The following is a 16,346-nucleotide window of genomic DNA, read 5'->3' as shown; positions in this document are numbered from 1 at the left end:
CTCGTTTGTGTTCTAGCATTGCCATGCTGACGGAGAGGGTGCTCTATATATCAGGACGAATTCTTCGAAATCGAAACTCGATTACAGCGTGCTGTTTCTCGCACACCGACATTGTTACGCTGCACACCGCCTGTTACGCGCTATCACTCCTCTAGGGGCAAAGGGCTACAAGATGCAGTCATGAAGTATAGAGATGTAAAACGTTAGTAACGTTTGTTTTATTTAAAAAAAACTCTAAGAGTTTTCACATAAAAAATTCGGAGGCATTACTTTTCAGCACGCTCTCGTAGTATACTGTGTTAGTTGTAGTGTTAGGCAAGGGCAGATTCTTGTGAAAATCCATATATATGGCTTCTTTAACCATGCTGTATCGGCTTTCCTTCGTAGGTTTATTCTTCCTCTTATAAAACGTGGTGGCTTGTAATGTGTGAAAATTGTTTCAAGTTTTCAAATTCTTCTATTCAGACTAAGCACCTTTTTATTTTTTCTAGTTCACTGCACTTTTTAGATATGTCTCTGCGTGGTTTATAAGACGCCTTAATTTTGGGTAAACCTCTTTAAATAAAACGAGCGTTTTGCTTATATCAAGTTCCTGAGGGAGGTGTACTTCAGTTGCATCATTTAACTTATAATGACTACTTCTATTCAGAAAGGAAGCGATATACTGTTTAACCACTTGATATCCAGTGCTTGTTCCCGTTTTTTCCTCTCTTATAAATAGGGGCATTCCCGGTTGTTCGGAGAACAAAAGTGATGTGACTAAATATTGGATCTTATTTTTTAACACGCCGTGCACTGCCATAAAGGTCTTACGACAAACTCTGGCTTCTTTCACTCCCTCCCCTATTTATCCTCAAACTCTGTACTTGGAGGCTGTACTCTTAAATCTTTACTTCACAGTCACCTTTCATAGACAATCTGCGCTGTGTTGGAAGTACAGAAATAAAGCCACATAGATAAGGATGCTGCAAATTTACGGATTCCTGTAAGTTGAATTCTTTTAAAATACTTCGTCTTGTCTCTTCAGATACGTTTTCAAAACTTTGTTACGTACAAAGCAGTTTTCTCGCATCTCATGAGACATCAGTTAATCCTTCTGTTTACCTGACATAAGTGACCATTTTTTTTCTATTCCTCGTTATGTGATGACCTCCTTCCATACTTTCACTACAGGCGCCAGTCAGTGGCTCACCTTCCATACCAGTTTTTTCACAAAATTCCCGAAACGTTAGTGCGTTAATAAGGACCTGCACACAAAGCTTAGTGTGGCAACTGTGCACAGAATATATACAATGTTTGACCACAACTCTTTGTCAGGGTTGCAACCTATATCAATACTTACTTTAAAGACCGGCACTTAATGTATGAAGCATTTTTTTCCTGTGTTTCATATGAACTGAGCTCTGTCTTTCCTTGTACAGTTTTTTTTCAAAGCGCATTGGCAGTATGACTGACCTTGTTTTTCCCACTTACTATCGTAGAAAATAGTAAAATACTGCGTCTATTCAGTTAAAATGGCCTTAGCTCTTTCATTTTATGGACCCTTCAATAATTGTAAGATGGTTTAGACAAGATACACTATGTGATCAAAAGTATCCGGACACCTGGCTGAAAGTGACTTACAAGTTCGTGGCGCCCTCCGTCGGTAATGCTGGAATTCAATATGGTGTTGGTCCACCCGTAACCTCGATGACAGCATACGTTCAGTCAGGTGCTGGAAGGTTGCTTGAGGAATGACAGCCCATTCTTCACGAAGTGCTGCACTGAGGAGGGGTATCGATGTCGGTCGGTGAGGTCTGGCACGTTGTCGACGTTCCAGAACATCCTTCTATAGGATTCATATCAGGACTCTGTGCAGGCCAGTCCATTACAGGGATGTTATTGTCGTGTAACCGCTCCGCCACGGGCCGTGCATTATGAACAGGGGCTCGATCCGTGTTGAAAGATGCAATCGCCATCCCCGAATTGCTCTTCAACAGTGGGAAGCAAGAAGGTGCTTAAAGGCCCGTGCTGTGATAGTGCCAAGCAAAACAAGGAGGGGTGCAAGCCCCCTCCATGAAAAACACGATCACACCGTAACACCACCGCCTCCGTATTTTACTGTTGGCTCTACACACGCTGGCAGATGACGTTCACCAGGCATTCGCGATACCCACACCCTGCCATCGGATCGTCACATTGTGTACCGTGATTCGTCACTCAACACAACGTTTTTCCACTGTCCAGTCGTCCAATGTTTACGCTCCTTAAACCAAGCGGGGCGTCGTTTGGCATTTACTGGCGTGGTGTGTGGCTTATGAGCAGCCGCTCGACCATAAAATCCAAGTTGTCTCACCTCCCGCCTAACTGTTATAGTACTTGCAGTGGATTCTGATGCAGTTTGGAATTCCTGTGTGATGGTCTGGACAGATGTCTGCCTATTACACATTACGACCCTCTTCAACTGTCAGCGGTCTCTGTCAGACAACAGACGAGGTCAAAAAAATGGTTCTGAGCACTATGGGACTTAACATCTTTGGTCATCAGTCCCCTAGAACTTAGAACTACTTACACCTAACTAACCTAAGGACATCACACAACACCCAGCCATCACGAGGCAGAGAAAATCCCTGACCCCACCGGGAATCGAACCCGGGAACCCGGGCGCGGGAAGCCAGACGAGGTCAGCGTGTAGGCTTTTGTACTGTACGTGTCCCTTCACATTGCCACTTCACTATCACATCGGAAACAGTGGACCTAAGGATGTTTAGGAGTGTGGAAATCTTGCGTACAGACGTATGACACAAGTGACACCCAATCACCTGACCACGTTCGAAGTCCATGAGTTTCGCAGAGCGCCCTATTCTGCTCTCTCACGATGTCTAATGACTACTGAGGTCGCTGAAATGGAGTACCTGGCAGCACGATGCATCTAATATGAAAAACGTATGTTTTTGAGGGTGTCCGGATTCTTTTGATCTCATAGTGTATCTGTATGGTTTGAAAAGTGGCAATTGACTCTACATATCGGAAGTGTGAAGCCATCCACGTAAGTACTAAAAGCAATCCGCTAAAATTCTGTTACACGATAAATCACAACACTCTAAAGGCTGTATATTCAACTAAATATAGCAGTTGAGGATTACAATTACGAATGACTTACACTGGGACGATCATATATTTCATGTTGTGGAAAAAGCTAAGCAAACACTGCCACTTACTGGCAGAACACACTACGCCTGTCCAATCTCCTCTGGAGTATTGCTGTGCAGTATGGCATCCGCACCAGATAGAATTGACGAAGCAGCACATGGACAATGTTCAATGAAGGTCAATTCGTTTTGTATTATCGTGAAATAAGGGAGAAAGTTTAGTGAGTATGATACGTCATCTGGGGTGAAAATCACTAAAACAAACGCGTTTTTCGTTGCGGGAGATATTTTCACAAAATTAGTTAGGTGTTGGTTTTTCCCGCACACTGTTCGATAGTGGACAGGTAGAGGAATAGCTGGAAGGTGGTTCGGTGAATCCCATGCCAGGAGCTTAACTGTGAATTGCAGAGTAGTCACGTAGACGTAGATGAAAAACTTTATTTATGTAAAAATTAAACGGTAAAGGAGATAAAATTCCATAAATGTGGAAATTAAATGTCGCAGTACATATTGTGTATGTTATGTTGCAGTAAGTGCAAAAATGTGCAAAGTTTTAATTTCAGGTTCTGAGGTTTGCATAGTTAGGTATTAACAATACACAACACCAAGGAAAATAATACATAGTTGTACCACGAGGAAACCTTAGGGAGAAAATCAGACTAACACCATCAAAAACTAGAACTGTTTTTTTTAAGAAAAAAAGAGAAACAAAATGACATCAAAAATAATATACAGCAGAACAGCAGTATCCCATGTGAAAATTATGGGGAGAAATATAGGGCAAATATAAATACCGTTTCTTCCATGTGAAGAAAGTCTAGGAGAGAAAGGAACAACTTTCCCTACATTATATTACTAGAAGGCCACGAAATATTAGTGACTGCAGTATGCCCGCATTGGATCTTTCAACACGGATCGAGCCCCTGTTCATAATGCACGGCCCGTGGCGGAGCGGTTACACGACAATAACATCCCTGTAATGGACTGGCCTGCACAGAGTCCTGATATGAATCCTATAGAAGGATGTTCTGGAACGTCGACAACGTGCCAGGCCTCACCGACTTACATCGATACCCCTCCTCAGTGCAGCACTTCGTGAAGAATGGGCTGTCATTCCTCAACCAACCTTCCAGCACCTGACTGAACGTATGCTGTCATCAAGGTTACGGGTGGACCAACACCATATTGAATTCCAGCATTACCGACGCAGGGCGCCACGAACTTGTAAGTCACTTTCAGCCAGGTGTCCGGATACTTTTGATCACATAGTGTATCTTGTCTAAACCATCTTACAATTATTGAAGGGTCCATAAAATGAAAGAGCTAAGGCCATTTTAACTGAATAGACGCAGTATTTTACTATTTTCTACGATAGTAAGTGGGAAAAACAAGGTCAGTCATACTGCCAATGAGCTTTGAAAAAAAACTGTACAAGGAAAGACAGAGCTCAGTCCATATCAAACACAGGAAAAAAATGTTTCATACATTAAGTGCCGGTCTTTAAAGTAAGTATTGATATAGGTTGCAACCCTGACAAAGAGTTGTGGTCAAACATTGTATATATTCTGTGCACAGTTGCCACACTAAGCTTTGTGTGCAGGTCCTTATTAACGCACTAACGTTTCGGGAATTTTGTGAAAAAACTGGTATGGAAGGTGAGCCACTGACTGGCGCCTGTAGTGAAAGTATGGAAGGAGGTCATCACATAACGAGGAATAGAAAAAAAATGGTCACTTATGTCAGGTAAACAGAAGGATTAACTGATGTCTCATGAGATGCGAGAAAACTGCTTTGTACGTTACAAAGTTTTGAAAACGTATCTGAAGAGACAAGACGAAGTATTTTAAAAGAATTCAACTTACAGGAATCCGTAAATTTGCAGCATCCTTATCTATGTGGCTTTATTTCTGTACTTCCAACACAGCGCAGATTGTCTATGAAAGGTGACTGTGAAGTAAAGATTTAAGAGTACAGCCTCTAAGTACAGAGTTTGAGGATAAATAGGGGAGGGAGTGAAAGAAGCCAGAGTTTGTCGTAAGACCTTTATGGCAGTGCACGGCGTGTTAAAAAATAAGATCCAATATTTAGTCACATCACTTTTGTTCTCCGAACAACCGGGAATGCCCCTATTTATAAGAGAGGAAAAAACGGGAACAAGCACTGGATATCAAGTGGTTAAACAGTATATCGCTTCCTTTCTGAATAGAAGTAGTCATTATAAGTTAAATGATGCAACTGAAGTACACCTCCCTCAGGAACTTGATATAAGCAAAACGCTCGTTTTATTTAAAGAGGTTTACCCAAAATTAAGGCGTCTTATAAACCACGCAGAGACATATCTAAAAAGTGCAGTGAACTAGAAAAAATAAAAAGGTGCTTAGTCTGAATAGAAGAATTTGAAAACTTGAAACAATTTTCACACATTACAAGCCACCACGTTTTATAAGAGGAAGAATAAACCTACGAAGGAAAGCCGATACAGCATGGTTAAAGAAGCCATATATATGGATTTTCACAAGAATCTGCCCTTGCCTAACACTACAACTAACACAGTATACTACGAGAGCGTGCTGAAAAGTAATGCCTCCGAATTTTTTATGTGAAAACTCTTAGAGTTTTTTTTAAATAAAACAAACGTTACTAACGTTTTACATCTCTATACTTCATGACTGCATCTTGTAGCCCTTTGCCACTAGAGGAGTGATAGCGCGTAACAGGCGGTGTGCAGCGTAACAATGTCGGTGTGCGAGAAACAGCACGCTGTAATCGAGTTTCGATTTCGAAGAATTCGTCCTGATATATAGAGCACCCTCTCCGTCAGCATGGCAATGCTAGAACACAAACGAGCGCTGCGACATATCCAGCAATACGACGCCTTGCGTTTACTGTCTTCGATCGTCCTCCACACAGTCCCGACTTGGCCGCATCCGATTCTAATCTGTTCCCAAAACTTAAAGAACACCTTCGAGGACCTCACTTTGATTGGAAAAGAGTACAGGTAGTTCCAGTTTTCGAGAAAGGTCGTCTAGCAGATGCACAAAACTATAGGCCTATATCTCTGACTTCGATCTGTTGTAGAATTTTAGAACATGTTTTTTGCTCGCGATTCATGCTATTTCTGGAATCCAATAGTCTACTCTGTAGGAATCAACATGGATTCCGGAAACAGCGATCGTGTGAGACCCAACCCGCTTTATTTGTTCATGAGACCCAGAAAATATTAGATACAGGCTCCCAGGTAGATGCCATTTTCCTTGACGTCCAGAATTCGTTGGATTCAGTTCCGCACTGTCACCTGATAAAAAAAGCAAGAGCCTACGTAATATCAGACCAGCTGTGTGGCTGGATTGAAGAGTTTTCAGCAAACAGAGCACAGCATGTTGTTCTCAATGGAGAGACGTCTACAGACTTTAAAGTAACCTCTAGCGTGCCACAGGGGAGTGTTATGGAACCATTGCTTTTCACAATATACACAAATGACCTAGTAGATAGTGTCGGAAGTTCCATGCGGCTTTTCGCAGATGAAGCTGTGGTATACAGAGAAGTTGCAGCATTAGAAAATTGCAGCGAAAAGCAGGAAGATCTGCAGCGGATAGGCACTTGGTGCATGGAGTGGCAACTGACTCTTAACATAGACAAATGTAATGTATTGCGAATACATAGAGAGAAGGATCAGTATTGTATGATTATATGATAGCGGAACAAACACTGGTAGCAGTTACTTCTGTAAAATATCTGGTAGTATGCGTACCGAACGATTTGAAGTGGAATGATCACATAAAATTAATTGTTGGTAAGGCGGGTGCCTGGTTGAGGTTCATTGGGAGAGCCCTTAGAAAACGTAGTCCATCAACAAAGGAGGTGGCTTACAAAACACTCGCTCGACCTATACTTGGGTATTGCTCATCAGTATGGGATCCGTACCAGGTCGGGTTGCCAAAGGAGATAGACAAGATCCAAAGAAGAGCGGCACGTTTCGTTACAGGGTTATTTGGTAAGCGTGATACCGTTACAGAGATGTTTAGCAAACTCAAGTGGCAGACTCTGCAAGAGAGCCGCTCTGCATCGCGATGTAGCTTGCTGTCCAGGTTTCGAGAGGGTGCGTTTCTGGATGAGGTATCGAATATATTGCTTCCCCCTACTTATACCTCCCGAGGAGATCACGCATGTAAAATTAGAGAGATTCGAGCGCTCACGAAGGCTTTCCGGCAGTCGTTCCTCCCGCGAACCATACGCGACTGGAACAGGAAAGGGAGGTAATGACAGTGGCACGTAAAGTGCCCTCCGCCACTCACCGTTGGGTGGCTTGCGGAGTATAAATGTAGATGTATATGTAGAGAGTGATGAATTGGTGCAAGCAGAGGTGAGGCTGTGGCTCCGTCAACAAAGTCAAACGTTCTATAGTGACGGTATCTACAAAACTGCCTCTGATTGGGAGAAATGTGTTCGCCGTTGGGTGACTATGTTGGGAAGTAAACAACTAAACATGAAGAATAATGTAGTAGAATGTTAATAACGCTCGTTTTAGTTAACAGGCTTTAAGACCTTTCACACAAAAAATTCAGAGGCATTATTTTTCAGCGCATCCTCGTACTTCCAACTGATGTTAACCACTTTTACATCCGTAGTAGAAAAGTAATTACATTGATTTACGTGGCACGATGTCCCTCAGGAGGACATGCAACAAACTCCGTCAATGGATGCCAAACGCATTAACTGCTTGCATAAGGGACAGAGTTGGAACAAGGAAGAAAAAGGATGCTTGGGAAAAAATACACGTTGCATACAACGCAGAAGCTCTTACACAAAGATCACAAGAGCAGCTTAAAGTAATTTGGTAGGTCATGAAAACGAAAGCAAAGAAAATGAAAGCTAAATGTAATCGAGAATAATTTCAAACCGGCAGTAGAGTAGGTGAGACGAAGATCGACGATATAAGCCAAATGGTTGTTGATATGATCCCACAAGTTTTCGAGGGGATAGCTGGAGTTAACAATGACACATCTGAAGATAATGTGATACTTTCAAGCAACTTCGATGATGCTAACTGCTTTGGAGGTAGCAATGAAATGGCTGATGGTGGAATTTTATCCCATAGTCATGAACCTCGGCCTGCATTCTCCTGTCGGAGCTTATCAGAAGACGCGCCCAGCAAAAGAGGGAGAGAACATGCGGTTACAGTGAAGAACCGAGAGTTGGTGAATAAAGCAGACGAGGTTCATTCTTCACTCCTTAAAAAAGTGTTTAATACCAGAAGAATACAATAGAAAAATGTTATTAATAGAAAGATAAAGAGAAATCATGGAAGTAGAGCGAACCTTAAAATGGAAATTTGAATAAATTCAAGAGCAAACTTCAGGTTCCTGTTCTTCAGCCAATCTGCTAGATAAATTTGAGTTTTTGTGAATGAATAAGAAAATATTCTTATGTATAAAACACCTTTTATTTCCTTGATATTTATTCAAATGGTTAATGTATTATTGTTTCTTGTACGGCATAATATTCGTGCTTATCATTTCAGCATCAAAAATGGTTCAAATGGCTCTGAGCACTATGGGACTTAACTTCTGAGGTCATCAGTCCCCTAGAACTTAGAACTACTTAAACCTAACAAATCTTAGGACATCACACTCATCCATGCCCGTTGTAGTATTCGAACCTGCGACCGTAGCGGTCGCGGTGTTCCAGACTGAAGCGCCTAGAACCGCTCGCCCACACCGGCCGGCTATCTTTCTTATATGTGTACAATTGAATCTTTGGACATTGGAATGGAGGGTGCTCGTCTTTGTCACAAAACTGAAACTTTGTATGTGTGTGTAACGGTTATCTATGAGGAACCACGTTTTTGTCAATCATATGCACTTCGTAGTCTGTTCTAAATAAATAATCTTAACAAATTGCTTTCTCTGTATCAGAATCCTTTAGAAATCCAGACTGTAAATCTGACAATACATTATTTGTCGTCAGATGGTTAAGAAGTCGATTGTATAGATCCTTTTCTAAAATTTTTGAAAATGCTGGCAAAAGTGAAAGTGGACGGAAATTTCATGGTATTTCATTACCTTCTTTCATTAAACACAAGCTTAAGTTCAGCATATTTCAACCATTCAGGAAATGTTTCACTGGTGAACGATTAGGTACACAGATAGTTTGATATACTACTAAACTCAGGAGCGCACCCTTCAATCGACTTCGTTGATATTTTGTCATAATCCCTAGAAATTTTTATTTTATTTTAAGGGTTTTATGACAGACATTACTTCTACTGGGGTAGTGAGAGTCAGTTCCGTCAGCATCTACTGAACCTGAAAATCCCATCTTTTCAGTAACAGTTACGAAACACTTGTTAAAAAGTTTTACAACACTGCACACATCTATTACCAATGCATCATTTACTCTTAGTGCTGTCTGCCCCTCTTCGTATCTGGTTCTAGCAGGCTCCTCCTTCATTATACCCCATTTTGTCTTTATTTTGTTATCTCATTTGATAACCTTTTCTTGTAATGTATTTGCTTTGATGTCCATGTTACTCTCTTTAATGTATTGCAGTATGTCTTGTAATGTGCTATAGCATCAACATCAGAGCTGTTACTGACTGACAGATACAGTTTCCTGTTTGTTTTACAAGATACCTGTATTCCTTGAATAATCCGTGGCTCCTTTGTAGACTTTGGTCTAATCTGGGTTAGTTTTGGGAGACAACAGTATTCAAATACAGTAAGTACTTTATCAATAAATGTGTTGTATTTTACATTCATGCCATGAGTGCTGTATACATCACTTCAGTTAACGTCTCGGAGTAGTTAGCAAGCTGTTCAAAAGTCTGTGCTTTATTTAATCCTTAGTAGTAAATGACATATGCTTTTACCTCACCACCCAACCGTAAGTGAGCCATATTCGAGCAAGTTTCATCTGCCCTGTGACCTAATTTAGCGATTGCCTTCAAATAATTAATAAATACAGACACATCTTCCGTTGTTTTTCCAGAAAAGAGAATCGCTAGACTGCCTGCTGCAGCATCTACAGAAGGGATGGATACATTCAACAAGGTTTATGCCTCTAATGACACGGATGGATTGTATTTGACTACCAATGGCTCCTAAGGTTTCTACCTGTAGTTCTCTAGCGTGGCATTACTTTCTGACAATGCAACTACTTGTCCCTTCAAATACTCGAATACTTCGTGCATTGTCTGGCGCACATATTTCTGTCATTTGTGTAGCCTCCATCTGACACATATGATGAGGTACTACTAATGGAAGCATACATCCAGAGAGACTAGAAAAAAAATATTTACGTTTTATCATGGTCCACTGAGGTTCAATACGTCGCTCTCTTTCATGGCCCACCATTCTACAAGTACCACACGTAAGTGGCATTGCCTTTGTATAAAGGCTTATATGAGCTGCTATGATGGGGCAACAATGACATCCTAGTTTTCCTGTTTGGTCAGCTCTCTTGGTCACTTCAGGATTTCCCAACTTCAGCTTTTAGATGTTCTTTCTGCTGTGTCAGGAATGTGAATAATTACTCATGTACCCAACGTAAGGTTTCATGCGACACTTTATGCAGTCACGATATCAAATGTCGACATGACGTCATTTTGCTAAGTTGCTAGATCAGGTGCTCTGCTCATTGCTGTTATGGTCTTTAGTCCTGAGACTGGTTTGATGCAGCTCTCCATGCTATTTTATTCTTCATAACCTTGTACCTACTGCAACCTACATCCTTCTGAATCTGCTTAGTGTATTCATCTCTTGGTCTCCCTCTACGATTTTTACCCTCCACGCTGCCCTTTAATACTAGATTGGTGATCCCTTGATGCCTCAGAACATGTCCTACCAACCGATCCCTTCTTCTGGTCAAGTTGTGCCACAAACTTCTCTTCTCCCCAATCCTATTCAATACTTCCTCATTAGTTATGTGATCTACCCATCCAATTTTCAGCATTCTTCTGTAGCATCACATTTCGAAAGCTTCTATTCTCTTCTTGTCCAAACTATTTATCGTCCATATTTCACTTCCATACATCGCTACACTCCATACAAATACTTTCAGGAATGATTTCCTGACACTTAAATCTGTACTCGATGTTAACAAATTTCTCTTGTTCAGAAACGCTTTCCTTGCCATTGCCAGTCTACATTTTATATCGGGCTGCGGGTGTGGCTTACCTGAAGAGCAGGCCGAGCAAGGCGTCTGGCCGCGGCTGCTGCTGGCTGCGGACTCCACCCCTTCGCCGACGCTGCAGCCCTCAGTAGCCGTCTGCACCGGCCGTAACCATGGGGACAGACTCCTGTTCCACCCACGCTCACCCCACCGGCCGAGGCGAGCCATATGGGAGGTATTGATCGTTCTCGTCGTCCCTCCGACACCTCCCACCCCGTGAGACCGGGAGCATCACTGGGCTGTAACGAGCCGATAGCAGAGCAATGATAGAACAGGATCACTTTCTAGATACTTCTGCCGGTTCACGGGATAGCAGTTCCTCCCCAAGCACAACTGTTGGCACCATTCTTTGTTTAACGGGTCCGTATAACCAGGCTTTGCTAAGGTATACGACTACTTAAATTTTTTTTTTCTGGAGGTTGACACCTATTAACTGTGTTTGCTCTCGTAGGTTTCCGAAATAACACCGTAAACGATATTTTGTTTATAGAAGTCCATTTGTACGAAGTTCTTTCTGAGTGGTGAAGGAGGCTACTTAGTGTGGGAGTATGTAATGTAGAGATTGCATCCAGTTATGAAGCAAAGGTCGTGGGTTTAAGCTACGCGTTGGGCACGCCCATGAGTTTTTAAGGTGTCGATACTGAATACATACTACGCTCATGTGAAATCAAACGATACAAGGATTACGGCGTACAAATTAAAAATGTCTTGTAGTCTTGCAAATAAATTTCATCATAATCTGTAACATGGTTAGGATTGAAACCTCACGTCTCGAAGCTGGCAAAATAGATGAAAACAAACGACAGCGTAAAAAAAGAGGGAAGACGACATTAAACGATGACTTTACCCGCCCTCTCCCCTGCTCTCTCTCTCTCTCTCTTCTTTTTTTCGAACGTACACGGCTACATTGGTCTTGCATGTCGGTTTCTCTAAAACTAATGCATATTCAAACATTAATGGCAGCTTTATTCGACATTTTCTACCGAGACACGAACCCTCCCAGTTCTCCCCACAAATCGCTCTCAATGTTCACAGTAAATCTCTGCGGCAAATTGAAGGCGTGTTTGATTCCGAGCAGATTCGAGGCGTGCTAAGGTAGTTCATGCTGAAGAGAGGAGAGAATTTACTGAGAGTGGCACATGTCTGCTACAAACGTATAATCGGTCGTAAATATTCACGATATTTAACGCGTTACAAAAGATTTTATTTGGTCGCCCATGTGTTATCAGGAGGGGAAGAAAGGCAGACTATCGAGGACCAGTACACTCTCACAGTTGAATATGGCAATTACCCGCCTCCTTAGCCAATTTCGCTGGTGCACTCCTGTGCGCTGTCTTTCGACTCGGAAATAAGCTGGTTCGAATCCTCGTGGTGGATGAAATTTTTGCTGCAGTATTTGACAGGGGGGGGGGGGGGGGAGGGTGTAAAGTTCCTGATCACCAGTCCTCGATTAAACTCCAAAGCTCTTTGCAGCATTTCATGAAGTGAGTCATCATATCGATTCTGTTTTGTTGAATATTTCGCACGCTGACACTTAAATATTATCGAATATGCGCATGAAGACACATTTTTGTAGAATATAATGCGATTGCGTTATTAAAATGTTCAGTGCTTATCTGTATCTTTTGGCCATCGAACTTCGCTTACATGTTAATTGTAGCTGCAGGCGGTGGACTCCGAAAACACTGGAGTTTGTCGCAACAAGACAATCCTCCTTATATGTTCTTCTCTTCACTTCAATAAATAAAAAAATACTTGATACTGTTGTTCAATACAATGTTATTCACGCACGCATATGATACACAGAGCTCGCAATACATCATATCTAAAATCGCACATCTTCATCGTCCTTCTACCCACGAGGGAGTGTAAAAAACAAGAAAACTGTACAAAAATTTAATCTTTTTTCATTTGTCTTCGCCTTACCGCGCATTCGTAATTAACGTCTTGGCCGACTCTCTGGTCGTTCGGTGTTTCATGTTTTTGTGTTTTAATAAATCTTAATTTTACGGCTTCCTGGGGCCTTTCATCATGTACCTACACATTTGCCCCCACACTGTACGTTGGTATAGTATGGAGACATACATTGGTTTTTTTTTTTTTTTGTATTTACATTTGCCGATAGAGGTCGATGCCCTTTATTGTCCGCTTCCTTTTTCATTTTATGACTGGACATGTCAGCTTATCCTATGTATGTATTGTAGAATTTTATAGGAAATTAAAAGATTATATACATAATATGACAGTCCGTTGCATGTTTGAATTAAGCGCGCTAACAATAATGCTCAGTTTGCTTCATAGATCTGATGCTAACAGTTACCGCCCAATCTCACTTTTGACAGCTTTATCAAAAATTCTTGGTTGGTTGGTTGGTTTGGGGGATTAAAGGGACCAGACTGCTACAGCCATCGGTCCCAAAAATTCTTGAAAAAGTAATGTACTCAAGAGTAGCATCACAGTGTCGTCGTAAGTGCCGTCTGCTTCACATCTACTGTGCAGCAAGCTACATAAATTCAAGTATTAACTGTGTTTTTCTTACTTGTCACTTCTTTTTCCGTGTGTTTTTGCCTTTAGGAAGCTTTAATTGTCGAGTACTAGTAGTAGTGTTCCATAGATTTCGTGTTTGTTTCGAATACAGTCCAGTGAGAGGTAGTGCTTACTTTCATTGTTTCCAAAAAAGTGTCTAGTAACCACAGTTTAGTCAGCTATCAGCCGCCTTTAGTGAATTAGCAGTCTATTTAAAAGTTGATTAACTCTCTACCGTAAATTGTTGATTTCTTAGGATGGATAGGATGTGTGACTGCTGTGTACGGGCGCAGGAGGAGCTGGCCACTGTTCGCGAACAGCTGAACGTGCTGATGGCCGTGGTCAGCCGTCTTCAGGCTGCTGCCTCGACATGTAGCGGCAGTGGGGAGTCTGGTGCGTCGTATGGTACACCCCAGATATTACATGCTTCACCCATGGTCCCTGCTGTCGAGACATCTTCTTGAGTACCTGGTGCTGTTGGGCCACCCTCTCCCCAAGGTCTGCCTCGTGATGGCTGAGTGTTGTGTGATGTCCTTAGGTTAGTTAGGTTTAAGTAGTTCTAGGGGACTGATGACCATAGATGTTAAGTCCCATAGTGCTCAGAGCCATTTTCTCCCCAAGGGGAGTGGGGGGTGCAGCGGCGTTCGCGTCGCACGAGTCGGAGGGTCAATGTGGAGGCTGGCCATGTGACATCGCCCGCTCTGCCTGTGAGTGGACATGTGGCCACTCCTTCAGCAAGGTCCGAGCAGGCACACGGGGGGAGGGGTTTATTAGTGATTGGGAGCTCCAACGTTATGCGGGCGATGGAGCCCCTTAGGGACATAGCGGAAAGGTCGGGGAAGAAGGACAGTGTTCACTCTGTCTGCTTGCCAGGGGGTCTCATCCGAGATGTGGAGGAGGCCCTGCTGGCGGCGATAGAGAGCACTGGGTGCACCCGATTGCAAATTGTTGCTCATGTCGGCGCCAATGACTCCTGCCGTCTGGGTTCAGAGGTCATCCTCAGTTCGTACAGGTGGTTGGCGGAATTGGTGAAGGCGGAAATCCTCGCTCGCGGGGTGGAATCTGAGCTAACTATTTGTAGTATCGTTCCCAGAACCGATCTTGGTCCTCTGGTTTGGAGCCGAGTAGAAGGCTTAAACCAGAGGCTCAGACGATTCTACGGAGATCTGGGGTGCAAATTTCTCGACCTCCGCTATCGGGTGGGGAAATGTAGGGTCCCCCTGAATAGGTGAGGCGTGCGCTACACGCAGGAAGCGGCTAAAAGGGTAGTGGAGTACGTGTGGAGTGCAAATGTGGGTTTTTTAAGTTAGAGAATTTCCTCCCTAGGCCCGACAAGACGCCTCCTGAGACGCGACAAGGTAGTAGTAGGCAAAACGCAACAGGGAATAAAAATATTAATGTGGTAATAGTAAACTGCAGGAGAGTCTATAGAAAGGTCCCAGAACTGCTCTCATTAATAAACGGTCACAACGCCCACATAGTACTAGGGACGGAAAGTTGGCTGAAACCAGATGTAAACAGTAATGAAATTCTAAACTCAGATTGGAATGGATACCGCAGAGACAGGCTGGACAGTGAAGGGGGAGGCCTGTTTATAGCGATAAAACGTGCAGTAGTATCGAAGGAAATTGACGGAGATCCGAAATGTGAAATAATTTGGGTGAAGGTCACGGTTATAGCAGGCTCAAATATGGTAATTGGATATCTCTATAGGCTCCCTGGCTCAGTAGCTATTGTGGCGAAGCCCCTGAAGCAAAATTTGGAAAATACCTCCAGTAGATTTCTCGACCATGTTATAGTTCTGAGTGGAGATTTTAATTTACCAGATATAGACTGAGAGACTCAAACGTTTATAACGGATGGGAGGGACAAAGAATCCAGTGAAATTTTTTTAATTGCATTATCTGAAAACTACCTTGAGCAGTTAAACAGAGAACCGACTCGTGGCGATAAGATATTAGACCTTCTGGTGACTAACAGCCCTGAACTATTTGAAACAGTTAACGCAGAACAGGGAATAAGCGATCATAAAGCGGTTACTGCATCGATGATTTCAGCCATAAATAGAAATATTAAAAAAGGTAGGAAGAACTTTCTGTTTAGCAAAAGTGACAAAAAGCAGATTTCAGAGTACTTGACGGCTCAACACCAAAGTCTTATCTCAATTACAGATAGTGTTGAGGATCAGTGGACAAAGTTCATAACCATCGTACAATATGCGTTAGATGAGTATGTGCCAAGCAAAATCGTAAGAGATGGAAAAGAGCCACCGTGGTACAACAGCCGAGTTAGAAAACTGCAACGGAAGCAAAGGGAACTTCACAGCAAACATAAACATAGCCAAAGCCTTGCAGACAAACAAAAACTACACGAAGCGAAATGTAGTGTGAGGAGGGCTATGCGAGAGGCGTTCAATGAATTCGAAAGTAAAGTTCTATGTACTGACTTGGCAGAAAATAATAAGAAATTTTGGTCTTATGTCAAAGCGATAGGTGTATCAAAACAAAATATCCATACAAT

This window comes from Schistocerca serialis, chromosome 3, assembly GCF_023864345.2.
Source record: "Schistocerca serialis cubense isolate TAMUIC-IGC-003099 chromosome 3, iqSchSeri2.2, whole genome shotgun sequence".
Classification (NCBI taxonomy): Eukaryota; Metazoa; Arthropoda; class Insecta; order Orthoptera; family Acrididae; genus Schistocerca; species Schistocerca serialis.
The sequence above is the reverse complement of the archived record's forward strand: the minus strand, read 5'-3'. Positions refer to the sequence as shown.